The 19,192-nt window shown below is 38.8% G+C and overlaps 1 long non-coding RNA gene across 1 annotated transcript in view; it reads left to right on the top strand.

Annotated features, from left to right (window-relative positions):
* Positions 1-18,912, top strand: part of LOC117884324 — a 35,798-nt gene extending 16,886 nt beyond the window's left edge. Inside the window, exons 2-5 of the long non-coding RNA XR_004647545.1 lie at positions 1,177-1,228; positions 14,626-14,740; positions 15,853-16,028; positions 18,804-18,912. This is a non-coding gene — a long non-coding RNA (uncharacterized LOC117884324). The remainder of the gene's footprint in view (positions 1-1,176; positions 1,229-14,625; positions 14,741-15,852; positions 16,029-18,803) is intronic.
* Positions 18,913-19,192: the final 280 nt, after the last annotated feature.

Raw genomic sequence — 19,192 nt, 5'->3', positions numbered from 1 at the left:
CCACTTGTGGGTCCGGAGCCACAGGTTGGCCACCCCTGATTTAGACTCTAAAATCTACACTACATTTTTACTCAGGCAAAGCTCTCATTGGACCAAATGTAGGAAAGTGATGAGCACATACTAAGCATACACAAATCTTATTGATTTCAAGGAGTGTTCTGGCTAAGTAAGGACATCAGGATATGGGCTTAGCCTGTTTCTCAGTGGGGTTTTTTTTTTTTCCCCCCGTTGTTTGATTCTGTAATAGGATGTCTCTCTAATCAACGTCCTTATCCCCACCTCAAAAATGGTATTTGTAATATGGAATACATGATTAATATGAGCCAGAAAACTTAAGTATAATATTAGGCAGTTTATAAGAACACATTTTTTCCCAAAGGTTCTTTAAATTTTTGGCAATTAATTTTACCAAAACATGTATTTAAAAGTGCACCTTTTAGGTTTATGGTCAGATGTTTCAGTTGGCAAAATTTGATGGCCAGCAATGTAGGCAAGTTTTATTAAACACTCACTGATGGAACTTTCACACTGTATACATTCATAACATCAGAAAGTTATGTCATGACCTTTTGCATCATCATAACCATTAAAATGCCAATATTAGTTGCAGAGAATTACTGTAGGTAATCATGGAGTTCAAGAGAAACTATACTGAACACCTGGTTTGGCTTGGCATCTAACAAATTCTAAGAGTTTAGTTACCAGATGTTTGTGGAACAATTTATGCATGTATGGAAAACTTACAGTTTTCATTTGCATGAACTATTACCAAACCTTTAAAGTAGTGGAAACATCTGTCTGTGAAAATATGAATTAAGGAAAGAGTCTACATGGGAAAAATGAGATTAAGATTGGCAGGATCATTCATGAGAATTTTGAATTGAATCTGATCTGTACATTGGAATATTATATGTACTGTAAACACATATTAGCTGTACACAGACTACATATCTTAGAAATAATCTCAATAGTTATCTTCTTGGATAAAGAGCAGAAAAAACAGACTTACATATCAAAAATGAGAAAAGATGCTGTTTTATATAAGGCTGCTACCCTTATATAAGAATTATAGATTTTACCCTTTAGATAATTTCACAAAAATGTATATTTCTAAAATGAAGTAATTGGGGCTATATGTGCCTTCTTCCAAAGAGTTTGCTTACTTTTCTCTTCTAGATTGCATGCTGCAACCAGTGCTTTGAAAAGGACACTTTCATTGTTTCAAATGGTAAGTAAACTTAAACTTAATGTTCCATATGTTGTTAATTTATGAGCAGGTATCCTTTCAAGATATTGTTTTGGAAAAAGTTTTAGGCAGAGAGGCAACAGAAGGTGAAAGGCCAATGATTAAGAGGGACAAATCTTAAAAAATATGTCTTTAAAAATTATTAAAGTAGTATAACCAATTAGGGGGAAATAATTTCTGTGTATTTAGTTTGCATAGAGCTGGTTTCACTGTTCCTTGAATATAATCAATTTCTCCTTTAATTTGCATGGGTCTTTCACACATCATGTGAAAGATATTTTTAAAAAGGGAAACACAGTTGTAAGACCATAAACATGGGCAAGTACAGAACATGGAACTTTATTAATTTTTTAAAAAGTGGATTAATTTCAAACTCACTGTGTTCTTGTAAGATAGATACCACTGAATCATAGCTCACTTTCTGTCTGATAAGCAAATAGACCCTTCTGTTGGGTTTGCCTTGCCTTGTCTTCCATTCCCTAAGGCTCAGGTTGGCCACCCCTGCCCTAAGGTGTTAGGGTTTTTGATGTCCTCTGCATATCAAATGGAGTAGATGTTAAGAAGTTATTGTTTGATGCTTATGCAACTTCACTTAAAGTCAATAGTGTCTTTCCGTTGACTTCAGTGCAAACTGGAACAGGCCCTGGACTGGGATACTTTACACAGCATATTCCCACGAGTATATCTAAACACATGGAGATTATCTGATACTCTCAAGTTGCATCTGAAGAAGTGGGTTTTTTAACCCATGAAAGCTTATGCCCAAATAAATCTGTTAGACTTTAAGGTGCCACCGGACTCCTTGTTGATCTGATACTCTGTAACACAGGTCCATTTAAGAGAACAGTGTCAAGTATTTTAGATCCAAAATTTGCTTGCTTGCTTTAAAAAAAAAAAAAATAATAATAATTATTGAAATGAAATCACTCCATAAATTCTTGCTCTAAAGATTTTTCTATCTACCTCTGGGACAAGATCTATCAGATCGATACTGAATTGGATGCCTTTATGTCAATAGTGTCATATCAGGAAGGAATAAACACAAAGTAATCTTTGGTTAAATTACAGCTAATCTCTAAAAATGTAGATGGGTTGGAGAAGTGGAATTGCCTGAGATTATTAACACTTCCTTCTGGAGTAGCAGGTGGTTTCTTTTAAGTTGGCAGTATGGATTTTTTTAAACAGTTTGGTAAATTTGTGTAATGGGGTTAGTTGTAGTTGCATTCCCAGAAATCTTGGAATTGGTACATTTTATAAATTAAAATATGAAATTTATTTTAAACAAAATTTCAATACAAACTGGCTTTTGAAAGCGTACAGTTGCTTATAATGTTTGTAATACAAACATTACAATGCTGTGCTAAATGAGAAAGAAAGTGAAATTGAGTAGAAACAGACCACTGTAATCCCAAGGTCTACACTGAGTGAAGAGAAAAATAAAAGTATGTAGTGACAAATTGTTTATTTAATACAGTTTTTTAATAATCTTAATTTAAGTAATATATATATAAGCATATTTATATATGTGTACATATTACTTAAATTAAGATTATTAAAAACTGTTTTAAATAATTTGTCTTATATAAATGAGAATTTAATATTTATTTTGATAGTCCTCTCTAGTTAATGAACTAATATAATATGGACCAGTGATTAATCCTGCTCCAGCTCTTTTGTTCTGTTCCATCAGTGCAAAACAGCTGTAAAGCTGGAAGATCTGGGAATCCTTGATCTATAACAGTTTACACTTCAATTTCCATCCCACCATCAACCTCAGCCTGGACCAGTCCACACAAGAGATCCACTTCCTGGACACTACAGTACAAATAAGTGATGGTCACATAAACACCACCCTATACCGGAAACCTACTGACCGCTATACGTACCTACATGCCTCCAGCTTCCATCCAAGACACATCACACGATCCATTGTCTACAGCCAAGCCCTAAGATACAACCGAATTTGCTCCAACCCCTCAGACAGAGACAAACACCTACAAGATCTTTATCAAGCATTTGTAAAACTACAATACCCACCTGGGGAAGTGAGGAAACAGATTGACAGAGCAAGACGGGTACCCAGAAATCACCTACTACAGGACAGGCCCAACAAGGACAATAACAGAACACCACTGGCCATCACATACAGCCCCCAGCTAAAACCTCTCCAGTGCATTATCCACGATCTACAACCTATCCTGAAAATGATCCCTCACTCTCACAGACTTTTGGAGGCAGGCCAGTCCTCGCTTACAGACAACCCCCCAACCTGAAGAAAATACTCACCAGCAACTACACACCACACCACAGAAACACCAACCCAGGAACCTATCCCTGTAGCAAACCTCGTTGCCTACTCTGTCCCCATATCTACTCTGGCAATAGCATCGGAGGACCAAACCACATCAGCCACACCATCAAGGGCTCATTCACCTGCACATCCACTAATGCTATATATGCAATCATGTGCCATCAATGCCCCTCTGCCATGTACATTGGCCAAACCGGATAGTCCCTCCGCAAAAGAATAAATGGACACAAATCGGACATCAGGAATGGTAACTTACATAAGCCAGTAAGTGAACACTTCAATCTCCCTGGTCATTCTATTACAGATTTAAAAGTCACTATCATTGAACAAAAAAACTTCAGAAACAGACTTCAAAGAGAAACAGCAGAACTAAAATTCATTTGCAAATTCAACACCATTAATCTGGGCTTGAATAGGGACTGGGAGTGGCTGGCTCATTACAGAAGCAGCTTTTCCTCTCCTGGAATTGACACCTCCTCATCTATTATTGGGAGTGGATTACATCCACCCTGATTGAATTGGCCCTGTCAACACTGGTTCTCCACTTGCGAAGTAACTCCCTGCTCTCCATGTGTCAGTATATAATGCCTGCATCTGTAATTTTCACTCTATGCATCCGAAGAAGTGAGGTTTTTATTCACGAAAGCTTATGCCCAAATAAATCTGTTATTCTTTAAGGTGCCACCAGACTCCTTGTTGTTTTTTGTAGATACAGACTAACACGGCTACCCTCTGATACTTAACAGTTTACACCGTAACCTAAATCAGAATATCCTTCAAATGCCTTAATTTATGCTGGAGTCTGGATCAGTTTCTGGATCAGGCAAACATAAAGGTGGCCTTTGCTCCACTCCAGTCTTTTTAGGAGTGCTCCTTGGCTGGGCCATAGGATCTGGAAGAATGGCTCTCCCAAAAGGTGTTTCACTAGATAATGCCAATGACACATACAGCAATGTTTAAAGGAAGTGTTATGGTAAAATACATCAGTGTTACCTTGTGCAACCCCCACTTTTGTTTGTTGTATTTACCTGTCTCATTTTATAGTTAAATTAGTAAAGTTTTCAGGGTAGGGACTTTATTTTTGTTATTTGTTTAGTATGATGGAACTGGTGTTCCAGGAGCTATTGCAATACAAACAATATAGCTAACCAACATGAACTGCTGAGTTTTGTTTTGACTTTGGGGTTTAAATGAAGCACCCAGAAATCAAGGTGAACCTTAGCTGAAACCACAAAGTTTGGTCTAGATTCAGGTAGAGACATTAAAACTTCACACAGTGTCCACGTGACAGGCTCACCAAAAATGTGTAAATTTCAAATAATCTTTTGACAAACATGGCTTGTATTTTGAAACAAAAGTTCTAAACCAGGTGATATTTAGGTTTCGTTATAAACATTTTGAATAACTACAATGCCACTTTCACTATTTTTATGTAATTGTAACAGTCACTTATTAATGCTACCATTAATAAAATGACTTATCACAAAGGAGATTAAGCAACAAATAAATAGTTATATAGTTTTCATATTGTGTCTGACCTAAATTCATAAAAGTAAGGAATGGAAAAGGCTGAAACTGTTCTTAATTTGACTGCTGTCCCTACCATCTTGTTTTGTCTTATAGGAGTATAGTACCATGTGTAAGATCACCCACTACTTTGAGAGCTCTCTAATATCTAGGCACAACGGTATTTGTTAAAGATGAAGGTTGCAGTCATAATTCTAAAAGAACGTATATTGCTGTAAGTCTACATGTGCAATTTGTAATAATGCCAGTTGGTTTGTGCACACTAATTAAGTCTATGGTCCTACATGTTTTTTTAGGCTTAAGCAAGACCACATCACTTCTAATATATCTTTTAAAATGTCCATTAAATTTATATTTAGTTTTTTTAAAAAGCCACATGTGTTATTTAGTAAGTTTATATGACTAACCATTAAATTAAGTGGTTAGTGAACAAAATGGAAAAATATATGTACAAATTTGTAGCTGCTGTTTAACTTTTTGATTTTGGTCTCTAAAATACCATCTATCAGCTTTCTCAATCCTGGGTTTTAGTTCTTTAAAGTTGAACTCCTTCTGCTCGTAAAGAATTTTTACCCCTAAAGGCAGCAGTAATGAAAAAACATGAGCCAAATACCCTACTGGCCTTTGTATGGCATTCTCTGCTGGGGATAAATATTGCTCTCTGAATATTCCAGTCAGTTTGGCTTGACCATGGCTAATGAAACTCTGTTGCTATCTCTCAATATGAACTCTGGGCATCCTTGACATGGAATGATTTTAGAGTTCCTCATCTTCCATGGTTACCAGAGAGAACCAGGATGTGTTACAGCAGGGAGCTTAATAAGTGTAGGAACTTCCTGGTTAGGGAGTTCTGATTGCTGCTTAAAGCACAGCTCATTATGTTTGTGTCTTCACACTACATGGTGTCAGAAGTGAGTGAATACTCCTCCTTTAGAGAAAGGGAAAGGACAGAAAGAACCCCAGACTGTCAGAGCAATGAGTGCGGAAAGTGGAAAATAAGGGAAAAGTCCTGTGAAAGCAGCATCAGAGAAGAAGCAGAACCTGTCTCAACACAGCAATGGGACCAGTAGTACAAGCACTGTGTTAGCGAAGTGTGATTTTGGCAACTCAGATAGCTACCCTTGCTGAATCTGTGGATTTGAACAATTCTGTATGGCTTCTAGTTTAGCAAAGAAAGCACAAGTATACCAAGTACATGCTTTGGGTAGTGGTGATGATCTCCTATGTGCCACAAAGACAAAGAGCTCTGCTTTAAGCAGCAGCTAGAGAATTCCCTAACTAGGAAGTTACTGCACTTATCAGGTTCCCTGCTGTAACACATCCCGCTTCTCTCTGGTAACCGTGGAGGACAAGGAACTCGAAAACCATTTTACCCCTTGATGAGTAAAAGAAAGAATACTCTAAAGTGAATGAGGTTCTTAATACCCATTTCATAGACAGACAATATGTGAAAGGGCCAAATTTAATAGGAGGTGCTAGAAACAAGGGGACACAGCTGAGACTTATTATTGCAGTTCAGTCTTGCTGTATATTACAAATATGGAATGTGAAAAGGAGAACTAATGAGACAGGAGAATTGTTGTCAGAAGAGACACCAGTTTATCAGCACAGTTTCAGCAAGACCCAGCTCTCACATCAGCAAAAACAATAGCAAATGTGAGAATGCAAGAAACCATAAAAAGAAAAGCAGCATTGTGACTTGCATGCTAGCAGCATAGGGGAGACTGCATCAGACAATATTGACACATTAAAAAGATACGAATGTGAGAGAAGCAATTAGACCACATTTACAACATAAGAACAGTACATGACTAGTAAATGGGTGATCCAAGAACCTTAACAGGAGGGAATCTTGGAAAAGCTGTGGAAAATATGGCAAAACAGCAAGTCAGAGCTGGTAACAATGTCCAGCAAAGAGGCAGAATGAAGGAGATGCAAAAAAATGAGAAACTTTGCAATAGTATGCAGGTCACCAAGAATAATGCATAAAATCCAAGAGAGAGTGTTGTCATCGGATAACAATGAGTCCATACTTCTAGGGATTATATCCTCAATAGAACAGACAGCTCCTTGGTACACAACCGTGAATCTAAACAGTTGAAACCTTATATTAAAAATTGATACTGTGGTAGCAGTCACTGGAAAAAAAATCAGTCCTGGGGTGGAGATCTCCAAATACAATTTTATGTGAGGCTACTAATAATCCATTGGAGGTTTGTGGCTAGTTCCTTGGGAAAGTGGGAAAAGACTGGGAATTCCTTCAACAAATAACACTGGTCTCCAATTTTTGAAAAGTCGTCTGCTTCAGAGATAAAATGTGCTATTTATTATGTATTTTGATGTGCTGAATTCAAATATGACAATTAAAACAACTGATTGGCTACTGTTTAAGATATTTAAGTTTTTACATTTTGTGTCTATGTATATTGTGTAGATAGTAGAGTTTTAATCATAAATTGTAAACCTAGGTCTTTTCATATGTTTATGGTTGCTTTACATGGTAATATTTCACCTGTTCTGTTTATGTAACACTTTAAAAATCAGCAAAAGGGTTATATAAATAAAATTTATTATGAAACAAAAGGAAAAAACTTATGTACATAGTTTAGTCCTATTCAGTGTCTACTCAGCGCTTCTTGGCTTGTCTCTTGCATTAAATGGAGCATCTCTTGTCACTGTCCAGCAATAGTCTGCAAGCATTGATGGGCTTCATTTGCCCTGATAGCGTTTCTCCATTGTTGCAATGTCCTGGTGAAATCGCTCGCCGTGCTCGTTGCTCACTGCTCCGCAGTTCAGTTGAAAAAAAATCTAGATGAGAGTGCAAAAAATGTATCTTTAGTGACATGTTGCAACCAAGGCTTTTGTATGCCTTGAGGAGGTTTTCCACCAACAACCTGTAATTGTCTGCCTTGTTGTTTCCGAGAAAATTTATTGCCACTAACTGGAAGGCTTTCCATGCCGTCTTTTCCTTGCCACACGGTGCATGGTCAAATGCATCATCTCGAAGAAGTTCACGAATCTGAGGACCAACAAAGACACCTTCCTTTATCTTAGCTTCACTTAACCTTGGAAATTTTCCACGGAGGTACTTGAAAGCTGCTTGTGTTTTGTCAATGGCCTTGACAAAGTTCTTCATCAGACCCAGCTTGATGTGTAAGGGTGGTAACAAAATCTTCCTTGATTCAACAAGTGGTGGATGCTGAAGACTTTTCCTCCCAGGCTCCAATGACTGTCGGAGTGGCCAATCTTTCTTGATGTAGTGGGAATCTCTTGCACGACTATCCCATTCACAGAGAAAACAGCAGTATTTTGTGTATCCAGTCTGCAGACCAAGCAAGAGAGCAACAACCTTCAAATCACCACAAAGCTGCCACTGATGTTGGTTATAGTTTATGCACCTCAAAAGTTATTTCATGTTGTCATAGGTTTCCTTCATATGGACTGAATAACCAACTGGAATTGATGGCAAAACATTGCTATTATGCAGTAAAACAGCTTTAAGACTCGTCCTCGATGAATCAATGAACAGTCTCCACTCATCTGGATCGTGAACGATGTTGAGGGCTGCCATCACACCATCGATGTTGTTGCAGGCTACAAGATCACCTTCCATGAAGAAGAATGGGACAAGATCCTTTTGACGGTCACAGAACATGGAAACCCTAACATCACCTGCCTGGAGATTCCACTGCTGTAGTCTGGAGCCCAACAGCGCTGCCTTACTCTTGGGTAGTTCCAAATCCCTGACAAGGTCATTCAGTTCACCTTGTGTTATGAGGTGTGGTTCAGAGGAGGAGGATGGGAGAAAATGTGGGTCCTGTGTCATTGATGGTTCAGGACCAGAAGTTTCATCCTCTTCCTCTTCCTCATCTGACTCAAGTGAGAATGATTCTGGTGCATCAGGAACCGGCAGTCCTTCTCCGTGAGGTACTGGGCGTATAGCTAATGGAATATTTGGATAATGCACAGTCCACTTTTTCTTCTTTGACACACCTTTCCCAACTGGAGGCACCATGCAGAAGTAACAATTGCTGGTATGAGCTGTTGGCTCTCTCCAAATCATTGGCACTGCAAAAGGCATAGATTTCCTTTTCCTTTTCAACCACTGGCGAAGATTTGTTGCACAAGTGTTGCAGCATATGTGTGGGGCCCACTTGTCCTGATCTCCAGTTTTGCAGCCAAAATAAAGGTGATAGGCTTTCTTAACCATAGTGGTTATACTGCGCTTTTGTGATCCAAAAGTCACTTCACCACAGACATAGCAGAAGTTATCTGCACTGTTCACACAAGTATGAGGCATCTCTGCTCACTTTGGCTAAACAGAAATGTGTCCCTTTGCAAAATCAAACACTGACAAATAAGAGAGCATGACACTGTATGATATAGGGCAATTTGTTCAGCAGAGTGATGTAAGCTTCGTTAGGATTGCATTATCCATGACTTATAGGAATAACATGATGCAATTCATATCATGTATGACGCAATACCAGCTTCAGATTGCATCATTCATTGTTTTGCCTAAAAAGCAAGTACTGTCCAAATCCAGTCATAGATTTATTCATAGATCCAGTCAAAGATGTATTTTAGTCATTTCTGGTTTAAATTGAGATCCCTTCCCTTTATAACTCACGTATCCTCTGCCATTCCCAAGACAAGGGTCATATATATGGACCCAGTAGCATATCTTGAAAACTAGAGCCAATCCACAATTTTAAGCATCATTTTCGTTCTCAGTGACCCAGAATTAGTAAAGTTTGACTATATTTATTTCAGAAGCATTTTGGCTGTAGAGCAGTGTAATAGAAGGACTGACAACTCCCTTACTAAGGTTGCCAGCAATATAAAGACAATACCTAGAAGAGAAACTAGAATGTGTTAATGGTAAAAAAGCAACTTCACAGGTTTAGGAAAGCTGTCAGGAGAGTACAAAGTATTTTGTGCCATCAGTGACTTCCTTTGCACTGTCAGCCCCATGCCATCCCTGTATATTTTTGCTAGCATAGGTGCTGACTCTGTGGATGCTTCAGGGCTAGAGCACCCATGGAAAAAAATCAGTGGATGCTTAGCACCAGCAGCCGGCTCTTCCCCCTCCCCCAAGCACCTCCTGCCTGCCAGCAGCCCTGCCGATCAACTCCTCCCCCACTCTCCCACCACCTCCCACCCACTACGATCAGCTGTTCCGCGGTATGCAGGAGGCACTAGGAGAGAGGGGGTGGAGTGGGGACAGGGTGCTTGGGATAGGGGGCAGAACTGGGCAGGAAGAGGCAAGGCAGGGGTGGAAAGAGGCAGCGGGTGGGGCTTGGGGGAAGGGGTGGAGTGGGGGCTGGGTCAAGGAGGAAGCCGGCACCTGTGCTTGCTTGGGAAAGTCAAAGGAGAATTAAAGACAATGGAAGATATGGGAGTTATTTTCTAGAGAGAACACACTGACTGGTCTGTGAGGATGGTTGTAGTACCAAAGCCCATTGACAAAATCCAGATATGTACACCTTACCCAATTTAATGAAAGTGTGTGCAGAGAAAGACACATGCTTCCCATGGTTGACTAGACATTAGCTCAGTTATCAAATCTTTTCAAAATTACAGCATGCTCCTGGCAAATCCCTCTTGCTAGCAATCTATGCCATTAACTACATTCAACACCCCATTTGGAAGTTACTGTTTAATTTGCCTTCCATTTGGCATATCTTCAGCACCAGAATGTTTCCAAAAGAGCATCTCTCTCTACCATGTCAGGTTTGCCTGGCATCTTTTGCCATGCAGATGATGTGTTGGGATATGGCAGATATAAAATGATCATCATGAACAACTATAAGGAGCTGAGACACACTTCCAACAAGCTGGCTTCACTCTGGAGAAGAAATGTGAATTTGGAAAAGAGCAAATAAAATCTGTAGGACACTATTAGCAAACAGGTAATTTCAGCCAGATTCAGACAAACTGAAGGCATTACCTAAAGATGTTTCTGTTATAAGAAGATTCCTGGGCATGACAAATCAGGGAAATTCTTACCAAATTTATCTCATTTAAGAAAACTGTGTAGAGATCTCCTTAATGGTAACAATAAGTGCTGGGGTAGACCACAACAAAACAACTGACATCTCCACCTGTTTTGGCACAATATTCAGTAAACTGACAACAATAGCCACAGATATTGTGACAGGTTGCCCCCCTTAGGATGTCACCTGATATACTGGGATACCACAGAGCCTGCCTGTTCTGCCAACCCGGGCACCCTTTTTACCTGTCTTGCTGAGCCAGGTTATTAAGCCTCCTCCAGCACACGCACAGGCAGGGCCATAGCCAACTGCAGAAAAACACAGACTCTGAGATCAGCTCTGGGAAGATTCAGCTTAAGGGACTTGCCTCAGCACTCACATGTCCACCTCCCTTGGAGTGGAGACCCAAAGGTCTATGATGAAATCCACCTCCTCCCTCAATGTGGAGGAAGGTATGCAGAGCCTCTTACACACACACACCCAGTATGAATTGTACAAACTGAGTTATATTATAAACAAGAAATACATTTTGTGACAAAGTTCTGTCCTTGACTCCGTGGGTCCTGCATTTCCTGACAGATTTTGCTAACCTCAGAGGCAAGGGTCACAGTCTACTGAACCATTTTCATCATAAGCCAGCAAGGGAGGTGAGGAGAAACAACCCTCCCTCGCACAGTCTCTGTTGTCTCCCAGTATCAGTGATTAATCAGGGAGGGGAAGGGGGAGCCCAGGCCCACCCTCTACTCCAGGCTCCAGCCCAGGGACCCTAAAATTAGCAGCTATGGAAGCTGACTTTTTGGAAATAGGACATGTACAATTCCCTGGGCTACTTCCCCACAGCAGCCCCCACTCAATATCTTCTTCACAATTACCTCAGGGTCTCCTTCCTTGCACCTGATATGGATTTTTACTACTTCATTCCTCCAACAGCACAGCTCCCTCCTATAGCTCCTGACACCCACACCACACTGACTAACTGGGAGGCTTTTAACTAGTTCCAGCCAGTCCTTGATTGGCTTCAGGTGTCCCAATCAATCTAGCTATTTCCACTGCCTTCTAGAAGGATCTTAATTGGCCCCAGGTGTCTTGATTAACCTGAAGCAACTGCCATTTGGTTACCATGGTACCAGGGATTTGTTTAGCCTGGGGCTAACATACCTGTTCTTCACTACTTTACTGTAGCCATCTGGCCTTGCCCCATCACAATTTATTAACTACAAAAGATGAATTTTAAGTGAATATAAGACATAACAGACAGAACAAAGCAGTTTACTGAGCAAATAAAACAAAATATGCAAGCTAAGCTCAATGTACTTAAGAAACAGGTTACAAAATGTAATTTCTCACCCTAAATATTGAATTTAGGCAGGATGCAGAGTTTCTGTAGCTCAGAGTTCTAGTTATTTCCTTACAGACTGGACCCCAGTGTCAGTCTGGACTCACCCCTGCCTTTCACTTCAGGTTGGTTTCTTTGTCCCTTCAGGCACTTTCAGCAATCTTTCTTCTTGGGTAAGCCAAAGAGGAGAGTCTCGTTTGCCTTCCTCCCCGACCTTAAATAAGATTTATATAAGGCGGGAATCCTTTGTTTCCCAAACTTGACCCCCGCCCCTTCCCTTACAGTGGAAAGTTACAAGAAGTCGAAGATAATGTTTAGTATCATGTGACAAGGCCACCTGACCTAGTAGTGTTACAGTTATGTCCCAGGATGCCTTCCAGGAGATAGATTAGTATCTTCAGAGTCTTGTTGTTTCTTCCTGATGGTTCATCAAATGTGATGGCCTGTCGTCTGGTGGGTATCCCAATTGTAATTGTTACATAGTCCATATTCCTAACTTTAGATACATAAATGATATCATAAATGATGCATACAAATTGGATAATCCCATTCAGCAAATCATAACCTTTCCAATGATACCTTACAAGACCCACCTTGCATAAAGTTAATCTCAGTTATGTCATATTCATCTCATAAGCATATTTTCATAAAGAATATGGAGTGAAACCTCACACCTTACCCCTGAGATTACTGCCAGAGGGTTAGTCATACCTAAAATCCCTTTTTGGCTTTGGTTATGCAACCCCCAAGTGTTATCAAACACTGTAAAGTCATCCATACGTGCTTTTGCAAAGTTCTGGGTTTCTGTTCCCAGGTTGCCTGAAAACATTTTGGTGTGTAACGTTGCAAACATAATGCAGATATCAATATCCTTTAAAGTGTAGGTGTTTTGGCATTTCACCACCAATGTCATGAGGTGGTGTGCCTCAGTTTCCCCTTTCATACAGCAGTCTAGATTGGTTATGCTTTCTCTGCTGTGCCAAGCTCTAAGCCTGTTTACAGGTACCAGTTGAGAAGCAGTATTCTCATAGGATTTTCTTGTTACCACTCCTAGTCTGTACCAAAGATTTTTCCAAAAATCATGCATGTCACATATTTTTTAAGTATTTACCACCAGTATCAAATTCTTTGTCTTGACCCACAGAGTGTGTAGTAAGACTACTGCTGATGCAATTTTCTTTCAACATTGAACACACAGCAGGGAAAGCTTATCTAGAGCCCCAGTTCAGCAGGCACCAATGGAAAAAGAAAAGACATTCAAGAAAGATGTCAATGTCTACATTGACCTTGTTCTGGCAGCAATTCCAACATCTGCCAGCTGACTTAAGCAAATTAGAAATGAATAACTAATGGGTGAGACTTGTCAGAAACTGACTCAACTCTGTTACACCACTGACCCACATAAAGCACTCCTGATATATTGGTCAACACCACTTGCATCTGGATTATCTCCAGCAGAACTTCTGATGGGAAGATGACTAAAGACTTTTATCTGCAGCACTGATACCGCTTAAATCTAAGTGGCCCAACCTGAAGGAATTTGAAAAACAGGATGCTGAAATAAAAATTCAGCAGCAACAAAAATTCACTCTGCAGCACAGAACAAAAGCGATACCTGAACTGAGACTAGAGAACAAAGTTTGGCTCAAAAGCTCCCAGACACTTGGAACTGTTCAGAACTTTGCAGAAACTTCCTGATCCTACATTATGGACTTCCCCAAAGGAATCAGATTCATCTTCAGTATTTCCCAACACAACAAAGAGAGGATCTGGGACCTACAGGTACTCTGTTGGGAAGTGAACTCTGTCAAAGTTAGATTCAGGACTCACAATTTGTTAGACCACTCTGTTTATTAGCACAGCGCTCTGCTAATACACCCAGATAATGTGAGCACCATGCAAGACCCACACTACCTAATTTTATACAGATAAAAAGGGTGCGAATTTAACAAGAGGACAAAGAAAGCAGAACTGACAAATTTACCTGAGGCTAGACATACATATTCAATTTCCTTACTAACTTTTACAGATCTCCGGTTAATGGTCCACCATTAGCTTAAGTGGACTCATTTTTTATGCCTTAATGTTTCTTTTCCTGACACCTGTATTTCAACATTCCTTATTTCTGTTTAAAGATACATACAGCATTTCTTTAATCCATTCTATTTTTACAATATAATTCATTCTACTTTCACAACTCCCTCCATAGGAAACTCCATGCACAAACAACATGAATGAGAATACAATTGGGATGACTGATCAGACACCACCCTCCCGAAGACTTAATCTTTAGAATACTGCTTAGAACGATTTAAAAGCAATTGGTAAGAGGACAGAGTGTAACTAATTTAAAGGAATTTGAAGTTTTAGAATTGTGTATACATTGTTGTTGTTTTATTAAAGTTTTAATCCTTTATAATAAAGAAAGGGAAGTGTGGAATGGTTATGGGATTCCTGGTCATCCACAATTACCAGAGAGAACCAGGATGCATTGCAGTGGGGAGCTTAAACATAGGAGCTTCATGGTTAGGGAGCTCTCTAGTTGCTGCTTAAAGCATTGCTCTGTGTCCTCACACTACACTTCATACAACTATGTCCCTATGTTCCAGTCAAATATTATGGCATATTTTGGTAGTGCTTATGATTTTTTTTATGTGCTGCTTCAGTACCTCATATTTAGAAGGACTCTTTAGCTTATTGACACCTGTTCTGTATTCTCAGTACCATATGTTACTTCTCTCTGTTACCTGATCTTCTTTGTTTTTTTTGGTTTGTTTTTTTGTTTTTTTTTTAACAGGTGTGGTATCCATGAAGAAAGAAGACTGATCAGTGAGCTCAAACCATCTCTGTGAGATAGAATTATATCCAGGACTGCCAACTATGTTCATAGTTGTGTCCACCCCACAGACACATGGATATGTGTCATCTGTCTTGCAAAATCCATTGCTACACTTGGTGATTTTGCAAGCTACATGCACACAACTGAGAGCAAGACTGAGCAGTGTTTGGGTATCATGACTTATCAGTCTGAAGTTTCTTAACATTCAGTTGCAGATAATGTTTGCAAACTCATTCTACGTAAGAAGTTTAGTCATTCATTATTATTTTCCTTGGCAAAGGAGCAGAAATCCCCTTCCTGAAAACTCTTTACATCCTCATATGTACTATGTTGGTAAACTTAACAGATTAATCAGCATGACTGTACATTCTTCAACTTTAAAATATTTTATAAAAAAATTACATAAATACTTGTCTATTAGGTTACCAACAACTTCAGATTCCTTTAGCTTTATGCTTTAATATAGTATTTGGCAAATTCAAATTTTCTTTAATTTCAACAGGTAATATAGATGTTTATTTTTAAGCATTTAAAATTACCTATTTTAATGTTCACAGTTGAATAAAGCTATTTTAACTCCTTTCTTTTATTTTGCAGCCTATGGGCCAGATCTTCACCAGATATAAATTGGCATGCTCCATTGAATTCCATGAAGTTATATCAATTTACAGCAGCTGCGGATCTGGCCCCATACATCTGTGACATTAGTCTTGATTCAGTGTATATGAGGAGTTTTGCAATCGGCTTTATAGTGTTCATGCAAAAGTTGAAAGGTGAGATTCTGTGTATAATATAGATATTTTCTCATTGACTGTCAAAGTCAAATCAATAAAGTGTTAAAAGTTGAATGGATTTGATTTTGAGTTGTCTGTTGAAAAATGTGCCAGTGTTTATCCACAGTTTGATACACAATCAAATACTGTGAGATTTTGATCATTTTGTGCACATATATTAAGGTCAAAATGAACAGGAAGTTAATATAGAGAGCATTTTTCCAGTCTAATATTCTCACTCATCACTTCAATACTTAAAAATTCAACATTGTGATACAAATTGTGCATCAAAATGGAAAGAGAACTATTTTCCCTTTAGAAGAAAAAGCAAACGCACCTAATCATAAACCCATGCTGCACTTCACATCCCTGGAAAACTTACCCAAGAAACTATTGCTTTCTTAAAATGGAATTTTACTTAATTTTGCTCTAGAGGTCAGAAACTTTGACAGAATATGCCTAATTGTTGAACCAAGAAGATGTAGTGGAAGTGTATCAGTTTTGGCAACTTCCATAGGTCTAAGTGTATCTTACCCCAGAATATTCAACAGACTATTGGTTAAGACATTCAAAGATGTGGGAGACGCAGATTAGAGACTCTGTTCTTTCTGATTCAGACCAGGAATTTGAACCTCAGTCTCCCAGATTGCAGATGAGTGGTCCAGCCACTAGCTTATTGGCTATTCTAGGGTCATGGAGGTTGCTTCTTTCCATCAAGACTTTGAAAGGGCTTGATTTATTTCCAAACCAGAATGGAACAAATGTAAAAATGTCAAACTTTGTGAAACAAAATTCAGATTTTCTGGCCCACCCTTCTTCAGAGATGGATAGCCATGGAATTTCACTCATAACGCATTTAACAGTTCTTTGTGTATTACCATTTCCTTTATTGTTTGTGCAGTCTTTCACACAGCAGTAAGAGAAAAAATTATGAAGGAAATATCTTGAAGATGCAAAAATTGGTGAGGGCCCTTAAAGGCCCTTATAAGACCTCAAACTTCTTCTAAAACACTTTATGTTAAATGACTAAGACTTAAAATTTACTTTTAGTAGCATAATCTGCTCCATTATATTTTACATATAGCACATTCTTTTGTAGCTCCTGATTCCTCCTGTGGTATTCCTCTTGGGCCTGCTTTATATTTTTAATGGGTATGTTAGCACATTACAGTTTCACAATGGATGAGTGAAAACAAGCCTGACATTCTTGCAGAAAGGAGAAACAGCAGTAAAGTTGCTATACAATATCTTACCCACTTCATCTTGTTATTTGCATGTATACTGGATATTAATTCTTCCACATTTTCAGAATACAGCATTTATGTGCAAATATTTTTTCCTTTAGCTTTTTATGAAAAAAAATCAAATTCAGTGTTCAGGCAAAAGACTTGTGGGTGTAAGTGTTTAGCTTGAGGAAAGACTACAAGAACTGACCCAAGATGATGAAATCACTGTTAAAGGAAAAGGATACTGTTTGTGCAAAGGTTCCAGAGATTTGTTGGATTTCTCGGTTTCTTATTTATTGAGGACAGTATTGGCCAGCAGCTGCAACTGAGTAGCAAACCACACAACTCAAGATGAAAGGTCTGAAAAGGTGGCCTTAAGCCATCTTTGTGCTCTGCTGATCCTGGGCCATCCATACACTAATCAAGTCCCCAAAGTTTAAGTTAGATAAGCCCAAAGGTAACGAGTTACAGAATCTTTCTCCTCCATACTTCAAATCCAGCTGAGGGAAGAAGTGATTGAAAGTTGTGACTGTGATATTTGGTAGCCTGTAAAAGCCACTTAGTGATCTCAAGCCAGTTTCTAGTGCTCAAGTTTCCTTATTAAAACAAAACCCACCTTATCAGTGGACACTAGTGAACAGCCTTGTGGGCAGTCTCAGGCCAGACCAAGAATTAATATGCACATAGCCCAAACTACTGATTCAAAAAACTATCTCTGCAATGAGGTGTAAGTTGTACAGCCACTGCCCATGGTGTACCTGTTCAGTAGATAGTCCTGGAGATCTAACGTCTCCCTGACAACCCAACACCTCTCACTTGCACTAAATCCATTAAAAATATTATTCAGATGAGACTTTTTATATGGAGGCTAATGTGGATACACTATTGCTAAGTAATATAGGATTATAAATATGCAAGTAGTAGCAAGGTCATTGCACTCATGCTGTAACTTGGCAAGACTATCATTCTTTTACTTCTAACCTAGAAAGTGACAGGCTGATATCTTGTATCTGTTTGATCAGCTGTAAGCCATCAAAGAATTCATGCAAAGAAATACTGTTTGAATTAATATGTTATTTCCAAAGGAGTGATGTTGGCAATGTGCACAGTAGCATGTGTTTTAGAAAAATAAGCACAAATAAAATGAAAACAGCAACAGGAGAGCCTGTGTTTGAGCCCTGCATGAACTGTAGATGGATTTTATCTAACATGAGGTAAATGGGTGAAAGTTAATAGCAGTATGCTAACGAAAGAAAGGCAAGACCAAAAGGAAAGGCTTTGAACACAGTGGAAGCACACAATAACTCGTACTACAGATGGAAATAAAAGTTTGGTAGCACCCAGGTGAAATAAAGATACATATCGTCAGACACATTATTTCTGACAATATCAGAAGAGGCCTTTTAAATCTATACCTCTCTTGCATATAGAGCCCACTGAAATCAATAGGAGTTTTTCCATTTACTCTAATCAGCTGGTAGCCCTTTGACCTTTGAGTCTGCAAGTTGAAGTCAAACAACTTAACTTATTATTTGTATTTCATCAACAGTGTAAGGTGCTTTACAGAGAAAGATGAAAACAAGGACTCTGGCCTACTGATGCTACTCCAGTGCATTACTAGAGAGGTGATAAGCCCTTGGAGGGACCCTTACTTGGTCAAGAAGTTAAACTGAGTGAAGCCCATTCTGCTATCTGGTATGGATATCTAAATAGAAGTTTAAAAGACTTCACATTTCTCTTTAGAGACTGATTCTCTGAGAAAAGAATATATCCAGGACAGATATTACACTTTACTTTTTAATGTATAGGGCAGTGCGTGAAATCTTGTTGAATATAAAGTATGCTCTGTTTGCCTATAGATTCACATCACAAGCAATACTTAACACACTACTTTGTAAAATGCTTTAAAATATTTTGAATATGGAAGGTACAGTATAA

This window comes from Trachemys scripta, chromosome 1 (assembly GCF_013100865.1).
Source record: "Trachemys scripta elegans isolate TJP31775 chromosome 1, CAS_Tse_1.0, whole genome shotgun sequence".
In the NCBI taxonomy this organism is placed as follows: domain Eukaryota; kingdom Metazoa; phylum Chordata; order Testudines; family Emydidae; genus Trachemys; species Trachemys scripta.
Note: the sequence above shows the minus strand (reverse complement) of the source record. Positions and strands in the feature narration are given on the sequence as shown.